This window comes from Desmodus rotundus, chromosome 2, assembly GCF_022682495.2.
Source record: "Desmodus rotundus isolate HL8 chromosome 2, HLdesRot8A.1, whole genome shotgun sequence".
Taxonomy (NCBI): Eukaryota; Metazoa; Chordata; class Mammalia; order Chiroptera; family Phyllostomidae; genus Desmodus; species Desmodus rotundus.
This window is the reverse complement of record NC_071388.1, coordinates 166,313,298-166,337,783: the sequence shown is the minus strand read 5'-3', so window position 1 is coordinate 166,337,783 and position 24,486 is coordinate 166,313,298. Positions and strand designations below refer to the sequence as shown.

Here is a 24,486-nt window from a genome sequence, read left to right as displayed (position 1 = left end):
TTTTCACCAGAGTCCTAAGGGCACATTGCCATAGAAATGAATCAACACAATTATTAACCACCCATACTTTCAGAGTTATAAGCAGAGTTTCTCAGGTGTTTAAGAAAATTTCATTCCCATGACCAGATGGTAGGCAATGCAGAAAGCATTGCCTCTTATCGCCAGTACATGGACTTGCTGACTAAAAGCTAACAAATGTTTTCAATAAATAGCCCATCGTTAATCCAAGAGAGAAATCCCCATGTGCCAGAAACAAAGAAGAACCTGAAAGTCAGGGCGAGCAGAAGCTGAAGTGGAATGTGAGGTGGTATCAAAACCAAACCAAACAAAACATAGACTGGAGTGAGGCAAAAATTTTTGGTTTCACACCTGAATGGAAAAGGAGTCCAATGTGAAGTCTCCTTGTACGTCAAGAGCTAGAGTTAAAATACTAGCACAAAGCCAGGGTTTAGGAAGGGATGGTCTTGACTGAAAAATGGGGCTGGGAAACATTTTGGGCCTTACATGCACCAGTGACCAGGCAGCTGGCCTTCTACTCATGAAGGTAGACAGAGTCTCTCCCAGAAACCAGACCCTGGGCACGTCCACACGACATGTGGCACATATTTACTGAATGAGTAATGAACACTCGTTTTTCACGCAGGTACCATGAGCAAGTAACCTAACATAATGCTATCTCAAATTTTCTCAAGTACCTACCATGGTCCAGGCATGTTCACTGATGGGGATGAAAGCAATGAAAAAAAAAAATGAAACAAAAGTCCTGGCCCTCATAGAACTCACAGTTTAGTTTACTGAGGAACAACCACAACTAAATATTTAACTATAAAAATGAAATAGGTCATGTGATAAAAAGTGCTACAAAGAAAAATAAAATAAGTAGGATAGGAAGAGAGGAGGGGGCGCTGCTTCCTCTCGAGTCACCAGGGAAGGCTGCACTCACACAGTGACATTTGAGCAGCCCTAAAAAATGCCAGGGCGACCACGTAGGTATCTGGTGGAAGGCACTCCAGGCAGAGGGAGCCGTGAGGGCAAATGCTGCAAGGCAACGACGTGAGTCGGTTCAGAAAATCGCAAGGCAGACCTAAATAGTGCTGTGTAACTGTCCGACTTACTGAAAGGGAGCAGCCCAAGTTCTGGCTGTGTTATTCTCAACTAATCATATTCGAATTTTCCATATAATTTTATTACAAGATTTCAATTTCAATATTGACCTTTCTTTTCATGTTTTATATATTTTCCTCAGGCTATAACACATTATAATAGTTGAAAACAGAAGGGAAACATTTAAAAACAAAATGGTTTTATTTCAAAAGCTAATTCATAGGCTGAGGTATTTCTGGTTAATTATAAGCATGGATAAGTGCAAAGAGTAATTTTCTGGAATTTATAATGACTTAAACACAGACTGATTCATTAGGGCTTTATAAGCAAATTATGTGATATTGAAAACACTGCTAATCAAATAACTTCAATACTAGGACTTTAAACTTACATGTAAGGCAGCCCTTGCAGGGAGCAGGCAGCGGTCCTTACACATTAGTATGCAGACTAACCATGTGAGAAGGCTATTAAAAAGGAAGATTCCCTGTAGTCTACCTGAGAGGTACAGGTTCTGGAGGGGAGCCCAGGGCTCATCATTCAGAACAAGCCCCCATGTGACTCTCATGCAAGAACCCTTTCACCACATCATGGGGAAGGTGGAGAAGGGGAGTCAGTGTACTCCCTTCTGGTTCTTCCTTTGACAGGTAGCATTGCCATCTTCCTCTTCCTCCTTTTCTACTCCAGAAAATTCCAAGAGGTAGGTAATTGAAATGGGTATCAGCCAGGGTGGGCAGGGAGACAAGGATCAACTCCCTTTATACTCTTACTCCTAAGGTCCTTTAAGGTGTGCTTGGCACTTTTTCGTATGTGTATGGTTCTCTGGTATTTTAAGGCAAAGTTACCTGGCCCAAAAGACCTGAATGTTTAGTTTAACTTTTCAAACATTATTTATTTCCTGAGTCTTGAACACCCAAACAGTAATCTGGCCTAACCTGCAGGGGTGCAGTGACGCTGAAATGAACTAGCATAAGCAAAAGGATGTGTGAAGCAAGTGCAGAATCATGTCACTATTGCTAGATTTTATTCATTAAATATAGCTGAAATATTTTGAAGACAAATGTTTCCACTTTTTGACTATGGGCAGTTTAAAAATTATTTAGAAAGGGAAACATAATACTACAAGCTCTAAGCAAGAATTTGAATTCTCTATCTAAACAAGTATAGTCATTCATCTTTCACTGCTTGATGAATTAGATATAACCAAAAAGACCCACTTCTCCAGCCAGAGCTACAAATCTATCTTTTCTAATTTTTTAGTCAATGACTTGACCCCCCTCTGCTATCTCCATTAGCCACGTAAGGCAGAAGTCCAGAATCCCTCCCTTCAGGACACAGTTGGGATACCTGTCCAGGATTTCTGGAGTTTACTCAGGTCCAAAGATAGTGGAGCTGCTTTCAGCCATGAGGCGGTGAGCAGTGGGCCATGCTGATCAGTTCACTGTGGGTCCCTGACCCAGGGCTGCCCTTGATTCTGTCCCACCACAGAATGTTGCTATTGTAATTTTTCTGGACTCAGCCTACACGGTATAACTTTTTAGAACACATTCACATGTAGAATACTTATTTGTACCTAAATGGTGAAGCAAAGAGGCTTGAAAGGGATTCTAGTCTTAGCTAGCTACTCAGGAACTTCTCCAGACTCTCCCTTACATCACAGCAACATCTCCTTTGACATCCTTTTCTACCAGTCAGATCATCTCAAATCCTGAGCTTGAGGACTAAGTTAGATTGAAATCTCTTTCTTTCTAGTAGCTTTCTCTGTTGGTAAGAAAATTTTCTGCCTCCTCCACTATGATGCCCTGCATTTCAAGAAGGTATTGATTAGCAAATAACAACAATAAAATGTTTTACACTCTTCATCAGATGTAACTCGTGCCCATCTGGAATTTGCAAACTAGTCTAGTGACTCTCAAAGCAGAGAATAAATATTCTAAGGTGACTTGTGTTTTCTGAAGCCCAGCTAAACAAGGGTTAGAGAGTGCCTTTGCTTAGTTTGAGTAGTCAATGATTAGTACAGGATTTTGAAATTTTTGTGCTTGAAATCATTTAAGTGAATTCATTTTTCCTTATATGTCTCCCACTACTCCTTGTTGCCTCACAGTGAACTAGTCCACTCACATATAGAGCCAACATTTTCCTTCACACACCTCCCCAAAACTAACCAAAACTTGACTTTTTTTTTGTTTCAAAAAGGAAAAGCTTAGCTTAGTAGGCACCCTGCTGCACAAATGCAAACATACCTCTGAGATATTGCAGGTTTGGTTCCAGACAACTGCAATCAAGTGAGCCAAGCAATTTTCTTTAGTTTCCTAGGGCATACAAAAGGTATATTTAAACTATACTGTAGTCTGTTAAGTATGCAATAGCATTGTGTCTAAAAAAGTTGCCTAATTTAGAAATATTGGTTTAAAAGGCTAACCATCATCTGAACCTTCAGTGAGTCATAATCTTTTTTTTTTTTTTTTGAGTCATAATCTTTTAGCTGATGGAGGAACTTGTGTCAATATTAATGGCTGCTGACTGACCAGGGTGGTGGTTGCTGAAGGCTGGGATGGCCATGGCAATTTCTTAAAATGTGACAACAAGGAAGTTTGTCACATCAATTGACTTTTCCTTTCAAGAACAATTTTTCTGTAGCATTTGCTGTCTGATAGCATTTTGCCCAGAGTAGGACTTCTTTCAAAACGGGGGTCGGTCTTCTCACACCCTGCCACGACTCTCTCAACTAAGTTTAAGTAATATTCTAAATGTTTCGTTGTCATGTCAGCAATCTAAGCAGCATCTTTGAGGAGTAGATTCCATCTCAAGAAATCACTTCCTTTGCTCATCCATAAGAAGCAACTCCCCACCTGTTAAAATTTATCATGAGATTGCAGCAAGTCTGTCACATCTTCAGGCTCCACTTCGAATTCTTGGTCTCTTCCTATTTCTATCACATCTTCAGTTACTTCCTCCTTTGAAATCTTTAACGACTTAAAGTCATCCATAAAGATTGAAATCAACTTCTTCCAAACTCCTATTAATGTTGATATTTTGGCCTCTTCCCATGAATCACAAATGTACTTAATGGCATCTAGAATGGTGAATCCTTTCCATAAGATTTTCTGTTTACTTTTCCCAGATCCATTACAGGAATGACTATCTATGGTGGCTAAAGCTTTACAAAATGTACTTCTTAAATAATAAGACTTTAAAGTCAAAATTACTCCTTGATCCATGGGCTGCAGAATGGTTGCTGTATCAGCCAGCTTGACAATAATATTAATCTTGTTGTATATCTCCATCAGAGCTCCGGGGTGATGAGGTGCACTGTCAACGAGCAGTAATATTTTGAAAGGAATTGCATTTTTTTCTGAGCATTAGGTCCCAACAGTGGGCTCAGCATATGCAGTAAATCATGTTTTAAACAGATGTGCTGTCATCCAGGCTCCGTTGATTCATTTATAGAGCACAGCAGAGTAGATATAGCATAATTCTTAAGGGCCCTAGGATTTTCAGAATGGTAAATAAGCACTGGCTTCAACTTAAAGTCACCAGCTGCATTAGCCCCTGACAAGAGACTCAGCCTGTCCTTTGAAGCTTTGAAGTCAGTCACTGACTCTAGTTATGAAAGTCCTGGATGGCATTTTCTTCCAATATAAAGCTGTTTCCTCTGCATTGGAAAGCTATTGTTTAGCATGCAGCCTTTTAAAAATAGCTCAGGTAGATCTTCTGGAAAACTTGCCACAGCTTCCATTTCAGCACTTGCTGCTTCAATTTGCATTTTGATGTTATGGAAGCAACTTCTTCCCTTAAATCTCATGAACCAACCTCTGTCAGCTTTAAACTTTTATTCTGCAGCTTCCTCACCTCTCTCAGCCTTCACAGAATTGAAGAGGGTTTGGGCCTTGCTTTGGATCAGCTTTGACCTAAGAGAATATTATGGCTGGTTTGATCTTCTGTCCAGATCACTGAAACTTTCTCCATATCAGTGATAAGGCTGTTTCTCTTATCATTTTTGTGTTCACTGGAGTAGCACTTTTAATTTCCTTTAACAACTTTTCCTTTGCATTCACAACTCAGCTGACTGTTTGGCACAAGAGGCCTAGCTTTTGGCCTATCTTGGCTTTGAACATGCTTTCCAAATGAAACATACTCGTTTATAGCTTTGATTAAAGTGAGAGATGTGCACCTCTTTCTGTCACTTGCATACACAATGGCCACTGTAGGGTTATTAATTGGCCTAATTTCAATATTGTTGTGTCTCAGGGAGCAGGGAGACCCAAGGAGAGGGAGAGAGACAGAGGAATGGCTGGTTGGTGGTACAGTCTGAACACACACATTTGTCAATTATGTTTACTGTCTTATATAGGCATGGTTCGTGGTGTTCCAAAACAATTACAATAGTAACATCAAAGGTCATTAATCATTGATCTCCATACCAAATATCATAGTAATAAAAGAGTTCAAAATATTGTGAGAATTACCAAAATGTGATATAGAGACAAAAAGTGAGCAAATGCTGTTGGAAAAATGGCATCAATACACTTGCTAGATGCAGGGTTGCCACAAACCTTCAATTTGTAAAGAAAAAATGCAGTATCTTCTAAGTGCAATAGAGCCAAGTTGCAATAAAATGAGGTATGTTTGTACAATCTTTCTTAGTTGACTCATATCAAAAGATTTTTTACATTGGCAAAGATTATCTAGCGTTCAGTTCTATAAGCTTTATTATTAAATATAATCTAGAGATAATAAAAAAACTTTGAGTAAAGCATATAATACCTTGTTTATGGGTTTAAAATAGTTTTCTACATTCAAAAACATGTTTGCCAGCTTATAAAATATTCATGGGCCCCTATGAAAATGATAATGCATTTGATGATCGTGATCATTAGAAGTATAAGACCAATATTAAAGGTCATTTTCATTTTGATTTAATATTTTTTCTAGACTATGGTTATTTCAGGTGTAAAACTGTGAATATAAGCTTCTTTGAAGTGAAAATATCAGTAAAATAGGAAACATCGTGAGCCTGTTTTGTATTTAAATGATGAGGCAAAGGAATGACCTCATTGGATTTTCATTTTCTCTTTTGCAGAGAGGGGATACAATAGCTCACACTGATTTTGTGCTCATAATATGAAAAAAATGTATCTTTATGATACATTATTCAATAATTGAACTTCTAAAAATTATGTGCAAATTAGTTTTTTTTTAGTTTGAATTAGAAAACAGTAGGATAAATATTTTTAGGAAATTTATACTGAATTCTTTTATAGATGATACTCTTACTTCTTTTTTTTTTCCCACAATTTTTTATTGTTGTTCAAGAACAGTTGTTGATACTTACTTCTTAATGTCTTATATCTTTAGGTTAAGATATAATACATTTATTTCTAATACAAAAATATATTTAACCATATAACAATCCTCTGAAAAAAATTGAGAGAAAGCTATAATAATTTTTAGGAGATTACCTTTTTTTAATTTGGGGAAGACCAACATTCTAACTAAGTCTCTTATAAATAATAATCTTAAATTATGTTAAAAAAATCTGATTGATTGGCCAACACAATATACTCCTTTTTATCTTCCTTGCTTTTTTTTCCCCATGTACTTAGGTAAACAAATATCAGGTTTAAAAAGGCTAACTTTGAAAGTTTTCAAGGATTTGGGATGCTGATAAAGATATAGTAAAAACAATAGGGGACAATTTAAAATAAATTTTAGTATTTTAAATTAGAATGCCAACTTGAAGGCAGTGTTAAAAAGTTCTCATCAAGAAACTTGGTAAAATAACATTACTTAATAATGCTTTACTATCTGTATGTTGTTTAACAAATAAAATAGTATCAAGTTTTATATTCAATGGAAGTTTGTTTTGAAGCTAAATGGCACACATCCTCATCAGTGAGTGAAGTTAACTATTGCTTATAAATATATTTTATTGCAAAATACTTGTTGAGGTAGGTCATTATTAGTCTCTTCATTTCATAATAACCAAGTCTGCCCACAAACCCTGGGAAGGAAAATATACATGTACAACACTGGATACACATTTATGCTTAAGTTACAGATAACTAATCCTTAGTTTTTTAAATTTTTTTCTAGCCATTATGTTCATATAGTTCACATTTGGTTCATTCAAGTTATATGATATTGTATTTTTATCTATAGCTTGATAAATATACCATCTTGGCTCTTAGAATTACAAGCAAATTGTAAAAGAACAATGCTTATTTATTATTCTAGCTAAGAGAAAAAGTAACTTAATTATAAATGCATAATCTGTCTTTTCCTGTATTCCCTGGTTATGAAGAGCACACTTTGTTCTCTTTTATATACAAGGTCTCTTCTCAAAAAGGAAAGAGATAACAAAACTACATTCAAAAAGTTTTTATATCTGTATTAAAAATTCGTTAATGTTTTTTGCTAGTCTGTAAAAATCTTTCTTATTTAAAAAATCCTTTTCAAAATTGTTAACCTAAGACCATTTTAACTGGGTCCTTAAATATTTTACATGACTTTATTTTTTTAATGATCTACAGTATATTCCCAGTGATAAAGATACTATTAGTGCAAGTGCCTTTCTCCTCTACTTGTTTGTTTATAGTAGCAAGACTGTTTCATTTTTCATAAGCGTACAAAATAACCTCGTTTAGTTTTCTAGGTCTCTGAAGTGCTAATTTTTGGAGAAAATCATTTTCCTACTATAGATAGCTGTTGTACAAAATGACAAAAGTGGAAACAACCTCTTCTGCCCCAAAGGTACAACTGTCCACACTCAAAGCGAATGTCATTCCAAGAATCAATTATGTGTTCAGAAAGAAACCACTCAAGACACTAGACTGTATTCTCAAAAAGGAAGACAAAAGAATCTCTAGTTTATAGGTTTCTTATTGGAGGAGAAAAGCTTAGACTCATTCTTTTCTCATTTTTTTAGATGGCCTTAATCTCACAAATACACTACCACATGGCTTTACATTTACCTTCCGATTTGTTTCAGTGGAAAACTGTGATTCAGCTTATACAATGCACCAGCCTTCCTCCGGCCAAAATTATATTTACCCATAAGTGACACACTCTAACTAAAATGTCCAAAGTGAAAACAACTAAGAGTTTTATTGGTTATGGGAAACAATATAAATTTAAAAAAAATTACCATGCATCAAAATAAATATTTTTACCTGTTTTTTTGGTGATATCATGTACCATAACAACCTTACACGATATTTAATTTTTCCTTTTTGTTCAGTTCAGGAAACTTTGGTACCCCCTGCTTCCCCAAATTTACTGATGAGGAACTGTTCACATCTGTGAAAAATGTTTGTTTTCAAAGAGGCGGACTATCAATCTAAGTCACATTGACCACAGGTGCTCAGCAAACATGGAAATAGTCGGGACTAGCAGTACTTGGATTCCAGGATATTATATAACTCATGTTAAAGTCAACCCAACAGCTGCCTGTGGGTACAGATGCAGAACTAAACCCTCTGCAAGACTGGGAAGAGTCATTCTTGTCAGGTCCAGGCCAGATGGGCGGTGCATTTCCACTAGATGGAAGCAAACAAAATATGAGACAGACATCAAGCCACATGGGGAGAGATCACCAGGTAAGTTTTCATATTTTCATTGGCATTTTGGGCCAAGAGCTTACTCTAGGCATCCCAAATCCTATAAGTGGAATGATCATATTCATTGCAAAGCTCACCAGTGTTCTTAGCCCACTGCAGGACTTTGAACGCATATAGTAGGTTGAAGGACCTAAGGATGAGGTGGCATTAACCTAGTAGACTGAAGTTACTTCAACTCAACTTATCATACAGGGCAGGGACTGACACTACTTAAAAGAATATAAATATTTCAGAATTATTCCTATCAATAAAAAAATAAAATACAATGGAGAAATCTTCCTGTTATCTGTTAACTTGAATAATAGGATCTTATCTTTTTCCTTAAGTAGATTCTGTCTTTCTCAAATCAGCAGACACTCTGAAGACCCCACAGGATGGCTGTGAACGAAGCCCAACACAAAATCATAAATTTACTTAAAACATTATGAGATCTATTTTTGTGATTATGTGTTACAATGTATTTACTGTGTGGCTCAAGACAACTCATCTTCTTCCAGTATGGCCCAGAGATGTCAAAAGGTTGGACATCCCTATAAATTTAGATTTTGGTTTATTTTGTAAAATATTTTCTTTATATTTTTTTGAATTTTCATTTAATTTTTAAGGTATACTTTATTGATTATGCTATTATAGTTGTCCTGATTTCCCCCCCTTGTTCCACTCCACTCAGCACCCCCCATATCCTCAGGCAGTCCCCACACCATTGTTCATGTCCATGGGTCATGTGTGTAAGTTTTTTTGCTACTCTATTTCCTATACTATACTTTACATCCCAATAGCTATTCTGTAACTACCTATTTGTACTTCTTAATCCCCTCACTTCTTCACCCGTTCCCCCATATCCCCTTTCCACCTGGTGACCATCAAAATGCTCTCCATATCCATGATTCTGTCTCTGTTCTTCTTGTTTGCTTAGTTTGTTTTTTAGATTCAGTTGTTGATAGATATGTATTTATTGCCATTTCATTGTTCATAGTTTTGACCTTCTTCTCTTTCTTAAATAAGTCCCTTTAACATTTCCTATAATAATGCTTTGGTGATGATGAACTCATTCAGTTTTTTCTTGTCTAGGAAGCTCTTTATCTGTCCTTCAATTCTAAATGATAGCTTGGTTGGGTAGAGCAATCTTGGCTGTAGACCTCTGCTTCTCATGACTGAATATTTCTTGCCAATCGCTTCTAGCTTGCAAAGTTTCTTTTGAAAAATCAGCTGACAGCCTTATGGGAACTCCTCTGTAAGTAACAGACTGCTTTTCTCTTGCTGCTTTTAAGATTCTCTCTATATCTTTGACCTTTAGGCATTTTAATTATGATGTGCCTTGGAGTGAGCCTCTTTGCATCCATCTTGTTTGGGATTCTCTGTACTTCCTGGACTCGCATGCCTATTTCCTTCACCAAACTAGGGAAGTTTTCTTTCATTATTTTTTCAAATAGATTTCCAATTTCTTGCTCTTTCTCTTCTCCTTCTGGCACCACTATGATGTGAATGTTGGACTGCTTGAAGTTGTCCCAGAGGCTGCTTATACTATCCACTTTTTTTTGTATTCTTTTTTCTTCTTGCCGTTCTGTGTGGTTGTTTTTTGCTTCCTTATGTTTCAAATTATTGATTTGTTTCTTGGCTTCATCCACTCTACTGTTGTTTCCCTGCAAATTGTTCTTTGTTTCAATTAGTGTATCCTTCATTTCTAACTGGATCTTTTTTATGCTGTTTAGGTTCTCACTAAGTTCCTTGAGCATCCTTATAACCAGGGTTTTGAACTCTGCATCTTATAGATTGCTTATCTCTGTTTCATTTAGCTCTTTTTCTGGGGTTTTTGTCTGTTTTTTTTTTTTTCCCTTTGGGCCATGTTTCTTTGTCTCCTCATTTTGGCAGCCTCCCTGTGTTTGTTTCTATGTATTATTAGGTCGACCTGCTTCGACTCTGTGTCTTGTTAGTGTGGTCTAACGTAGTAGGTGTCCTGTAGGGTCCAGTGGCACAGCTTCCCCTAAACTGGGTACTCAAGGTATTCCCTTTGTGTAGGCTGAGTACATGCTCGTCTTGTAGTTGAGCCTTGATTGCTGTTGGCAGGTCAATGGAGGGATTTATGCAGGCCAGTCAGCTGCAAGAACTGGCTGTGACCACTAACCACCAACCTCCACCCTCCTTGGACGATCAGCTGTGCAGGGGCAGCATGGTGGTGGTCTGACATGTTCTGTAGCTGCCTACTGGTTGTGCAGGCTCTGGGGTTTCCCAGGCAAAGCTGAGTTGTGAATCTAGGCTGTCCGCTGCTAGTGCCAGGCTTGGGGCTCACTGAGACCAGCTGTTGCTTGTTTGAGAGGATTTACAAAGTTGTGAAGGATGAGCCAAGACCAGCCATTCATATGGGAAAGCAGTTTGGGTGGGCCTGTAAGTTGGGTGGGGTGGAGTCTCAGGGGATCTCCAGGGTGGGCAAACTGTTAGCCAGGTTGATGGGGTCTCAGATATGTGGGGTTTGTCACTTTGTGTGGGGGGGAGGTGTTCAGAAAAAGGACAATGACTTCTGCTTACCTCAATGTCAGACAATTCAGTTTCTCCCTCCATTCCACTGGTGCTTTCAAGCTGCTACCTTGGTGCTGGATCTCAGAGGGAGTGAGTCTGAGTAAGTCTGTGTGTGGGTTCTTTAAGAAGAACTACTTGGGGCTCCAACAGTTTTTTTCCATTGACTCAATCACCCCTGCTTTTTGTAGCCATAAGTTGTGGGGACTTATCTTCCTGGCACTAAAATCCTAAGCTGGGGGGCTACTAGTGTGGGGCTGGGCCTGCTCACTCCTGAGATATCCCTCCCAAATTTTTACCCACCACACATGGATGTGGGACCAGCCCATTCTGTGTTTGCGTCCCTCCTACTAGTCTGGATGGATGTGATTTATTTAATTCCATAGTTGCCAGACTTCCATTCAACTCAGTTTCTGATGGTTCTGAGTGATGGCTTTCTATATTTTAGTTGTAATTTTGGTGTGATTGTGGGAGGAGGTGAGCCATGTCTGCCCAGGCTGCCATATTGACTGGACCACCCCCTCTTTATAATTTCTATAACTTAAATTGTTTTAAGTTTACTTAGAACTTCAGCATGTATCTGTCTAAAAAATATTTAATTTTCAAGTACAAATTTTTAAAATCAGGGCTTTTCAAAGTTATTAGCACTTACAGTATATCTTAGTCCAGTGGAACAGATGTTGCCTGTATCTACAAATATTTCAAAACCAGATTGAAGGCATGCAGTATGCAATTCCTTTTTGGCACAATTCATATACAATTTGCCAGGAAACATTTGAACACATTTTAAATCTTTGTCCTCATTATCTTTGAAAAATATACACACTTGCATACATTTTTGCAAGGTGTCAGTTATGAGTTACATGCTGTGAAGAGTACCTCTTCACCAATATATCTCTCAACATGAAAAAATTTGACTAGAAAGAACTTGGTAAGATGAGGAAAAGGTCATGTGTACAGTAATTACTAATAGCAACATCAGACAAGTTTATCCTAATAAAAATATTTAGCCTGGTAGGTGCAAAAAATTAAACTCCTTAAAAATTAATAGCACCTACATTTTAAAATATTTCAAAGAAGCAGTACTTTATTCAAGAATCATAACTATAAGCAATCCTTATTTTTCATGTCTTATCTAATGTTTTGGAGTCCAGTTAAATTTTATTGCTTAACATTTCTTAAAGCTTACATCTCCCTTCAAACTGCTTATTCCAGTTAGAATGTTCTTTCCCCTCATCCCCATTTAGAGTGTGTGGAGTTTGGGGAAGTTTCATGTAGCTCAGTGAGGAGGGGGGGACAGGGTGCATTTTAGGACCTTCTGGGAGATGAGACTGGGAAGATGGACAGGACCCAGGTAACTGTAGAGACTTGCATACAATGCTAAATTTAGGAATTTGTAATTAGTTCTGGAGATTTGATGAAAGCAGTGGAGTATTTGAATCAGGGATATGAACGACAGGATCATTTTAGATCATCTAATCCACATACATCATGGAAAATAAATTTAAAAGAGCAAAGCTGGAAGCAGAATGACCAGTCAGGAATTTACTAAAATAGTTTACCCGTGAATCCTTACAATCAGAATCAATGAATCCAACAATGCTTCACATTCCTGTCGTTTGTGGTCACTGCCCCTAATGTAAAGCCTCCCACTGTGTGTTGTTCCCCACATTCTTATCCTCATGTTGAAAAGGCTGCTTCTCCTTTGTGCCAGCAGGCCCCTTCCCCACCACCTCCCATACCTTTCCACACTGCCCTCTGTAATGCCTGTCTCATATAATCTGCCTCTCCCACACATTTACCCTTGACATACACAGTCGATGCCACACCCTGGCCTTCACCGAAAATTGGCTTCTCCAACATCTGTCTTAAGTGGCTGCCACTCATTTTCCCACACCAAGCTGGGGATGGGGTAGGTAGGCTCAAAATTCTCATGTCAGTGCCACAGCTAGACTCTTACAATTCCCCATCTCTCTCCTCCTTGGAGTTCATGACATTTTCATAGTATCACCTTCTACACCTTATTTTTCTTTCATAAACTTTCCATCCATTGCCTTTCATTCATTATATATTTTGGCACCTGATACATCTCTTTCTGCCCCTTTTCCTCTCATTATCTGGGGTAACTGCAGATAACTGGGTCTTTCAGAGAGCAGCCTAGCTTCTTGTTAGCTTGGTTTTCTCTACACCAATGGTCTTCACATCCATTCCATCCCGGATAGACACTTCCGTGCCTCCAGCTCAGTCCCCGTTTCATCAGATAGCGCTCTGTTTTTAAATATGCACGGCTTGCCCTCATATCACAAACTCATCCTTATAAGCCTTACCACCTCTAAGCCGCAACCTCTCCAGATCTACAACTCCTGGCTCTCTTTACTTGTACCCATAGTTCCCTCCTTTCTTCATTTCCTTCTCTGTCTCTACTCCAACATTTGAATCCCTTTCTTGCCATTCGTGGTATTTTCCCCTCCCTTGTACCCACCAGCAAAACCAAAGTTTAAGCCCATTTTATTGCCCACTTTCTCCATTCTCATTCCTGGCCTACTAAGTACTACTGGAGAAAATAGCGCACACACAAAAATAACAGAAACAAAACCAGTCTGATGATTTGACCAGTTAACTATTTCAACAATAATCAGGTCCTGAAAGCTGCCTGGGAAACCTTCTAGGTTTCTCTAACTGGTTTCCAGTATCAATTTCCATAGCAATTCTTTTCAATTTTTTTTTCTCTCTCTCAAACCTTTGATCTCTCTGTCTTACTTTTCACTCAGAGGAGACAATATACAGAGAAAAGATACAGCATCAGATGGATCTTTCCTCAAACTCCTCCCACCACATTTGCAAACCTCCTACCCCCTTCTCTTGCCTCCCTTCCTTTAGGTCATGGTGTTATAGATGTCCTTCTTTCTGATCAAGGGTCTTCATGCTCCTGTGTTCTAGACCCATCTCCTCCCACCTCGTCCTTAAGTATTTACTATTGCCTGTCCTTTCTTTTCAACATATAAAACCACCCTCATCACAAGATTGCCTCCTGTCAGCATTTACATGGTCGGGTCTCTGCTTTTATGAACAACCAGCCAACCTTCTTCCTCTATCTCTACCATCTTTCTCTTTTCACATTCACTGTCTTCATTTTCTCTCCTATTCAGTCATCAGCCTAATTGTAATCTGGTTTTTGTTTCTAAAACACCAATGAACCTATGCTCTTTAAGAAAGTTTGATGCTTAAGAAGTCCTTATTTTATTTGCCTCTATCACTGCACTTTAAAAGTGTTGATTACTTTTTCATTGTGAAATGCTCTTTTTTTCCTCCATCCCACCTTTTGCCTACGTGACATTATACTTTCCTGATTTTACTCCCAACTTTTTGGGAGTTGCTTCTCAGATGTTTTCATGAGCTGTTTTTCTCTGGTTTCCTTTAAAAGCTATCAGTTTATCTTCAAACTTGTAACAACTGCAATGGCAGGAATAGCCAACATTCATCAAATTCTTACTTGTATTAAATGCTTTTTATAGATGATGCTTTAATCTTCATAAATCGTATGAGATACATACTATTATTATTCTTACCTTACAAAGAGGTTAAAGGACTTGAGCATTGCAGGTAGCAAAAGCAAGATACATACCCTAATATGACTGACCATAGCCTGTCCCTTAACCCTTGGTCTATGTTCTTAACATCTGCAGTCTCATCCACTTGCATTTTTTCACCTACCAAACGCTTGTGGTTCTCAAATCTAAAACTCCTTCCCAAATATAGTTCCTGAAGACCAGGCCCAAACATTCTACTGCCTCTTGCTGTACTACCCAAACATCTGAAAACCCACATCTCTCAAAACAAGCTCATCACTGCATCACTCCCTACCTTTATGAAATAGGTCTTCCGGTTTGTCTCATTTTAGTCAATGCAGTCACAATTCACTCTGCTTGCCAGATAGGATCTTGCTTGCTTTCTTGACTCCCCCCAATCCTTACCCTCCAGTTTATTACAGTCTTCTTACTTTTACTTGTTTATTACTTCTGACATCTTAGTACTTCCTTTCATTTCCACTATCTAGATATTAAAGCCAGTAGGGGCTCCTTACTTTCAGTGGCCCCACTATTCAAATCCGTGATTCACACTGCAGCTTAATCCTGTTTTCTAATGTGAACACTTTGTCAGATCAATCCTAAACTCCTTAAAAGACATCATGGCCTGCCATCATGTTGCAGCCTAGCTTTCTGCAATTTCCTATGTCAAGTTCTACAATCCAGCCATATTGAATCATTAGCATCTTCCTTACACGCACTGAAATACATTTTTTCCCTTGATTCTGATCTTCTGCAGATTATTACATAATCTTGTCTGTGTCTAGAATGTTCATCATTCTCATCTTTCTCATAAAAGTGAGGTTTCAATTTATACAATTTATTCTGGAAAGTGGTTTCTAATAACACAAGCCTGGATAGGTGCACCTCTGATGTCTGTCCACAGAATCCTGTGCTTATCTGTACTTCCGCACCTACCATACTGCATTGTAAGTACCCAATTACTGTGTTCTCCATCAAGGTATAAGCAATTTGACAGGGGGGCTTGTGTTTACCTTTGAACCTACAGTGTGTATATATAGAACTGTGTCTGGCACACATCAAGCCATCAACAAATATTTATTGAATCAATGAATTAATAACTGTCTAAAAGTGTCATGCTAAAAAATAAAAGCCATCTGTTGTACTTGGCAGCTGATAATCTGCCAGAACAACTTCATTAGGGTTGAGCAAGTTGGAAATGAATGGGAAATAAGGAAATAGAGAGGTTAGATTTCTCTTTTGAGGAACTTAGCTATCAAACAATTTAATTCATAAGAGCAATGGTAAATAAATAACACAGAAATAACCTCTCAAGAGTCATGCAGAGCTTATAGGAAGGAAGTTAAGAATCTTAACTGGAGGTATAAAAGGAGAGATGAATACATGATGAGACATACCACAGTTCTGGCTAGGAGAAAATATTGTAAAGTAGACTTATTTTCCTAAATCAATGCATTATGACACATATATTCCACTAAAGTTTTATTATGAAAGTAGTTCATGATTATGGGGAAAAATAAAACCAAGTTTCTCATTCTCTTAATTTTTCTTGTGTGTGTAAGTTTCACTCAGACAGAAATATATATTTATACATACATATACACACATGTATATGATAGTCATTTTTAACACATATGGACTCTTTCTTTATGTACCCTCCAACAACCATTTTATTTAACTTAGCAGCACAACTTGGATATCTTTCTACATCAATACATATGGATCTACCTTATGTATTTTTAAACTTCTAAAACTGAAATTTATCATACATACAAAAGAGTGCAGAAATCATCCTTCCTCATGCCCCTTCCTGATCATAATTCTCCAAAGGTTAACATTATTATGACTTTTGAAAGCATTAATTAATGTTACCCATGTTTGAACTTTATATAAGTGGAATAATACATTATGTTAGTATTGTATCTGGTTTCTTATACTCAACATTACATTTATGAGTCCTTCAGTAGTTTGGTTTTTCATTGCCATATCATGTTATATGAATATAATATAACTTATACTTTCCTCTTTTAGTGGATATTTGAGTTGTGCTAGATTAAGAATATTATTAATAGAGCTGCTAGAGACATTCTTGTATGTCTTTTTGTGAACATATGTACATATTGGACAGACTTGTATACCTAGAAGTGGGCTAGCCAGGTGATAGGGTATTCATATCATTAGTTTGGGTACATACTGCCAGAGGGTTTTCCAAAATCATTATGGCAATATGTGTTCACATAGCAGTGTACATATTATATTCTTTTTAAAGACCTAAAGTATCACATTGTATAAATATATCATAAATACACTTAACACTGGCTGTTTTTGATTTACAAGTACAAATAATTCTTTAATAAACATTTTGTTTAGGTATATTTTTTGCTGATGTGAATGTATTGTTAAGCATGTCAGTGAGATAAAATTTATTACAAAGTGGCAATTTCATTTTAAAGTTCACTTGGAAAAATTAGTTTTTCTAAAACAAAATTTGGCAGTAAAATTTTGTAAAAGATGAGTTATATTCAAACATTTTAGAAAAGTTACAATCATTAAAATTGTAACCCTGGTACAGAAAAGAACACATACATCAATGAATAAGAACAAGAGCTACATCAGTTAGGTTTCAAACAGAAAAACTGATGTTAACCTGAATATTCAAAGTGGAGGGAATTTACTACAATTAATGGGTTACACAGGTGATAGAAGAGACCAAAGAGTCACAATACAGCTGCAGCTGCTATACTTCTATTCCAGAGGAACGAAGGGAGGGAGTGGAGTTCCCAGAGCTCACTAGCTGGGTCAACTAGTGAACTAAGTAGATCATGGGATGCCTGTCTAAGCAGGAAAAAAGTGCCAGAGGATAAGTGCAACCTCTGCCCAAGACACCACCTAAAGCAGAAAGACGGGAGAGATACCTTGGTTTCTTCCATCAGCACCTCCCACCAGAAGTGCTGGTAACCTGTTCACAGGGGAATGTGAAAAACGTCTGTGCAGACTGATCTTCTTGAGATACTGAGCAGCGCTGCAGAAAAATGTGAAAGGGCCAACAGGATGACATAATCATATATGTGATGAAGATGACATGTGATACGTCATCAGAGGGGATAGGAATGATAATTTAATAAATGCTACTGACATTGCTACCTATTATGAAAACTATCAAGTTAAATTGGGTCTTCACCTTATACTGTAGTCCAAAATAAATCACAGGGGTGTGAAAGAGTTAAATGTAAATAACTAAAGTGTCTATGGAAAAGAAAATTATGTAGATTTTCAGGAAGGGGATGATTTACAGTGCATAAAACCAACAGTATAAATCTAAAAGGAAATTTGACGATTTAAATTTAAAATAACACTATAAATAAAAATAAAAGGCATATAACATAGTGGGAAATTATTGGAACACATAATGAAAAAGCTTAATACTCTTAAACTGTCTCAAAAGTAAATTGGAAACTGGGCATAAAACACCAACAGATACTTCATAAAAGAAGATAAAATGGCCAGTAAACACAGATACAATTATGTCTAAATTTCCAATAATCAAAGTCATCCAAATTTAAATAAACATGCATTCATTTATCCATTAAGCCAACAAAGACTGTAAAATATTGTTAATGCAGGAGTGTGGGAAAAAGAAATGAACAGCAAAAAAATTAGCTAACAGGCTGCCATGAAAATTATTTTTCAAGAAATATTTGGTGACATACATAGTATTCTTGACATATAGGTAAAACATTAGCATTTAAGGTATATTAAACTTAAGATAAAATTTTGTTATAAAATAAAACAACTCACACATATAAATGCATAGAATAAAATACTAGAGGGAATACACCAATGTATTATAGAGTTAAGTAAAATGCTCATTTCTGGACCATGGGATTATAGCAACTTCTATTTAATTATACATTTCCAATTTTTTCAAATAACTATTTTATAGTAAACCTTTATGATCTAACACAAGCAATAATGGCACATGCCAAGGAAGTGAAGTGCAAAGATAGAGAGGTATAGTGCTGTGGGGGTGTTATTTGCAGAGAGGGAGATATTTACAGAAGTTTGCAGGCTGACAGGAAAGAGCCAGTGGAGAAGAATCATTTAAAGATGTCAAGGGCTAAAAATTGCTGCAGGAAGGTCTTAGAGGAGCCTTGTTGAACTCTAAAGCCCTGTTGGGGAAATCGATCTCAGATAGGAGACTATGGGGCGTGGGCAGAGGGAGAAGCCTTAAGGAGGCAAGTATGAGAACCAGACCTTGAGGGAGTTCATGCTCTATAACCTTGATTTCCTCGTTGTGCTTTCAGGCAACCTCAGCTGAGAGTGAGGTATAGGGATTGGATGGTGGATTTACACAGACTACTGAGGATATGAATCTTTGCTGAAGAGAAGACGAGAGAAGGTATTGCTTAGCGAAATCAAAGGATCCACAGGTTGTCCCAAAGCCCTCATTGAGGTCAGATGTCTAAACTCTGTAATGCTGGCCATTTTTTCTCTACAATTATGAAAGCTTTTTCATCAAAAATACCTAGATTTACGAATAGAGGCAATGGAAATTTGGAATGTTCTCTAGGTGGGAATTTGCTGGGTGGAAATAGTTAAAAGACAAAAAGGTTAGAAAATTGAAGGTTCAGAGGAACTGAAGTCTGTGACGGGCGGGCAAGGAAGGACTCCTGGAGAGGTGAGGATGGGGAGAAATGGCTCATTGGAAGCAGAGTACTGCAGTGGGTGAAGGAGATGTGAGAATATTTTCTCTGAGTTAGTGAACACCCAGAGCTTTTAAATCTAACTTTTGGTCTTCACCTCACTGTGCCTAGAGCACCTATCTGATTGCTAGGCACTTGGCAATTTTTCAAGCACTATTGTTGGCAGAGTGAAGGTAGCCAAAATGTTAATTTTGGCATTGTGGCAAGTGCTTCAATTAAATTTAGAACTCCTCTTTTTGAAGATTGTGCAGTCAGAACTATTAATTAAATTGGTGTCAGTGCCTGCCAGTGACATCAATATAGTGTTCCTTGGGGAGAAGCCAGTTGAAGGTGTTACTAGCATAACACTAAGCTCAGGGCATCAAATTTAATTGCATTTAAGGAAGGACCACATTTTTAAACTTCAAACTAATAGTGAAAATATCTGTTTCACAATCAGGTATGGTTCTTTTGAATTAACTGACCTGTGCTTGCAGGAATAATAACTGGATGTTATTTGCTCAAACAGTATCTGCTCAAGAGGCCCTCGGGAAACAGTTTGCTTCTCCCTAAAAGCTTGGTTTCAGAAGTCAATTTATCTACTACCACACTACCAGGTCATACCCTTCTTAAAGTGTATTTTTCAAGGCCTTTTCTGTCAATTTCCCTTAATTTGTGTAGAAACTCACAAGATTCTAGGTTTTTATTTCATGGGAGGATGCAGTCACGAGCTACATAATGACGGTTCTAGTCGGTGACGGACCACATATACGACCGGTCTCCCAAGATGATAACGGACCAAAAACAAAATTTCAATCATCTAGTGATGTCATAACGTGACAGTACAAATCATTCCACATTAGTGGTGATGATGGTGTAAACAAAACTACTGCCTTGCTAGTCACATAAAAGTATAGTACATACAATTATGTACACTACTTCACACTTGATAATAATAATAAATGACTATGTTATGTATTTACTATACTTTCATCACTATTTTAGAGTGTACTCTTTCCACTTATTAAGAAAATGCTGTAAAGGAATGGGCGTTACACCTGCAGCAGCATCTTACATCTCGTGTTTATGGTGACCCTTGACCTCATCACATTCTCTTGTGCTTGACTTAGTATCATGTTCTGTTCATCAAGCTCCTAAGTGATGAAGTCACCTAACAATGCATTTCTCGGAACCTGTTCCTGTTGTTAAGTGACACATGACTGTAAAATCACATTCTGGCAGTAGTAGGGCTGGTGTGTTGGGAAAGAGGAAGAATTACAATTCGTTTTGGACACGTTAACTGTGGTTCTGCAAACACACACACAAACACACTCATACACAGTCACTCAGTTACTTTTCATTCACTCACACACTTTCTTTCCTGTCCCATTCTTTTCAGTTGGATGTCAAAATCTCAACTCTGGTATTTAACTTTTAGTGTTTTTAAGGCGCTTTCTTACATATTCATGAAAGTAGTAGTCCTCATCCCAGTGAACATTCTTAATTATAGTCAATTGCCCCAAATTGGCTTTCTTGAATTTAAATGAATTTGCCATTTCATTTTTCAAGATGAATTTGATTGAATGTCTCACAGTGATTGATGCAAGCTCATTCAGAATATGTGAATAATAGATTTATTGCTCTCTAGAAATAAGTAATAGATCAAAAAATCTCTTTGGATTAATATTTTACTGTTAAAGATTAAACAGTTCTTCTAAATAACTTAGCAACCCTCTCAAACTCTGTTTAAGGAAACTATTGAAATTGTTTCAGTTCCCGTGGGTACAGTTGTACAATTTGGATTTAGCTGGTCTGCAGATTGTACTCATCTGTGTTAATGTTTCTGTAATGAGAATGATCCAACCGTGTCATAACCTTTTGGGTCTTAACCTCCTTCATTTACATAACCTTTTACTTCTCTTTTACACACGCCTTCCTATTTTAGGATGAATACATCAGATACCTTCCTCTTTCTCCCACGACTTGATTTTTGTTGCTAAAAAAAATCAATTGGTTTGTATTACATTTGAGAAAAACATCTTGTTCGTAATGGATTTCTCAGTGTTTGAAAGATTTAGGTGTGATAACAAAGAGAAGTGAGTTAAAAGGATCTTAACACTGCTACCACGATTTTAAGAGAAAATTCAGCAAATTACTTTTACTCTTCAAAAGGTTTAAATTTGGAAATATTTGAAAACATAAGTAGACTGTTATAAGCAACATATTCAGTCTCTTGCTTCAAGCTAAAAATAAAATTAAGAGATTGTGTTTCAAAAATCAATGACAGAATTTATTTAAATAGCAAATATGATACATATGGAATGGCTTGTTTTTAAAATCTTATCTACATGCAAGTTTTTTTTATATTATTGATACTACTCTATTTGTGGTACTCTGAAGGGAGAAGACCAGGTGCATAACAGGAAAACCAGGCGCACTATGGACTCCTCAGAGGGCTTCCCTGAGAAAATGTCTTTAGAGAGCTGAATTCCAGAGTGTAAGTAGAAACTAAAGGGAAAGGGGGCCCAGAGTCTGGGGAGGAGTAATCTTTTTAGAGTAAGTTTTAATGTAAACTTGACCTGTAAGTCCCTCACACTCCCCTAAGACCCTACAGTAGCTTTCTCAAATCCTCACCATGACTGGCAGACTGCCTGATCCGGCCTCCTTCTGCCTACTGCTTCCCCGGTAACCCTCAGCACATTTGTAATTTTCTGTTCAGTGGCTGCATCCCTGAAGGATAAACATGGACCTGGCATCCTCTGAATCTAGATCACCGTTACATTGTAGGAACCAGGCAGATATTTGTGAATAAGTGAGTGTACATGAACCCTACGTCTTTAACATTCAAGGAGACTGTGTCTTACTCATTACAAGAATTGCAACTACCATTTATTACACATAAGTGTTAAGCATAGTACAAGACACCAAATGTGGTGGTTATTGACCCTGTGTCAGTGATACAAAAACTAAGGCTTAGAAGTTCAATGAACTGTCCAAAGTCAGTGTAATGTGCTCTGTCACATTTAATAGATGGAATCACTAAATTGTCTTTATTATTGGGGAGAGGAAACATTACTTTTTGATGGCAGTCTTGATGAAGTTCATCCAAAATTTTAATACTTTTATTTAAATTTCACTTAAAATTCAAGTTGTTATATATGAATGAACTTACTCTCCTATTAAAGCATTTGATTTATCAGTATTATCAGACATGTACTATATATAATGAGCAAATTAGGTGACATAATACATATGGTTTTATGCATATATGGTTAAGGGTACGAATACAATGTGAGATGTGAGAGAGGCTTGGGGAAAAGTACGTAAGTTTTAGTGGAGGTAGCCACCAAATTCCAAGGATCAAAGGGTTATGCATTTTTAAAGTGCCTAATATGCCCCATGTGTTGTTTTAGGTACCGAACTACACATACAATGGTGAATAAAATAAATGGTCTTTTGGTTCATGAAAAATATAATCTAGTGCTGAGACATTAAATTTGATGAAGGAAGTATAATTACACAGGGTTTACTGGAAATAGTGATAGCTTAATTGAATCTTTAAAAGACTATTTATTCATAGTGTCATGCACTCCCCAAACTATTAGTTAGGGTTAGATTAATCTTTAGTGTAGAAAACCCAAAATAACGTTGGTCCAACAAGCTAGGAAATTGTCTCTCCCTCCTATAAAAAATACACGTATCATTAGTCTCGTGCTAGTATATTTAGTACTCAAGGGATAAGAATCCAGGGTGCTCCCTCTGTATTGTTTTTCTGCCCACCTTTGACCTGTAGCTTCTAGCTCAAGCTATAAGATACCTGTTTAATTTCTAGTCATCATATCTGTATTTCAGTGGGCAGCAGGGGAGGATGCAGTAGGGAATAAGAACATACCACTTTTATATCTGGACACTTAGAAAAAGTTGCATACACTGATTCTGTTTATTTCCAGAATCAACAAGAGAGGTGAAGATGTCAGAAAATTTTGAGTTGTGATGAGAATATCAAATGGAAGTTTGCACTTATCTTATTAAAAGTACTGTAAGAAGTATTTCCCATACCATTTAATTTTGCTATTTACCAGGGTGTTTTATATTTTTAAATAAAATTAATCTGTTAAAAATGATGTTTTTATTACTGAAGATATAGAAAATAAATATAAAATAAAATAAATATATGGTAGTTTCTGCCATTAAAAAAAAGGCAAAACGGGGAGGTATAACAGCAAAGGATTCAGAAAAATAACTTAAAAATTGCTGTGTGATGTGGCTGGAATTTTATGTGTATGGCAACATATAGAAGAAAATAAGAATATAAAGCTAGGTTATTGAAGCATTTATTTGCTATGCTCAGAAACATTATCATGTATCTTTTTTCTATATCATTCTTATATATTTTATAATTCACAAAAATAATTTTTCATAGATTATCTCATTTAATACTAAAAATAATCCTATGGAATACTTATTATTATACTTGTTTAGCAAGTTAAATAATCAAGTACAGATATCTTTTCCATCAGACCTGAAGTATCCAATATATTCATAGTGAATCAAGAAGATGTTATATTCTTAATCCACAAACAGAAAGACAATGTTAGGGGAACTATTTGAGAATAAAAAAAGAACTCTTATAAGTTTAAGATATGACCACTGAAGCAAAATATATATACATATAATCTCCCAGAAAGTTGACCAAATTAAGAAATAAAAGAAATGCTAGTAAAAAAGATGAGGCATAGGGCTCAAATATGGAATGTTTGCATTTTGATTAATTAGAGTCCTAGGAAGACAGGACAAAAAAGTTGCGTGTGTGTGAGTGTGTGTGGGAGTGCTCACAATGGTGACAGAGGGACTATTATCAAAGGCAAAAATAGAAGAGAGTAATTCAAAACTAAAAAAGACATGAGTCTTTATACTAAAGGAATCACGGAGTGTTCGGAACTACAAAAAGAATGACACAAAGTCATACTCTAATGAAATTTTACAGGGCACCAAGGACAG

General features: G+C 36.8%; 1 pseudogene; it reads right to left on the bottom strand.

Annotated features, from left to right (window-relative positions):
* Positions 1-3,572: 3,572 nt before the first annotated feature.
* LOC139440756 (tigger transposable element-derived protein 1-like) lies at positions 3,573-5,237 on the bottom strand (annotated as a pseudogene).
* Between the last annotated feature and the right edge of the window lie 19,249 nt (positions 5,238-24,486).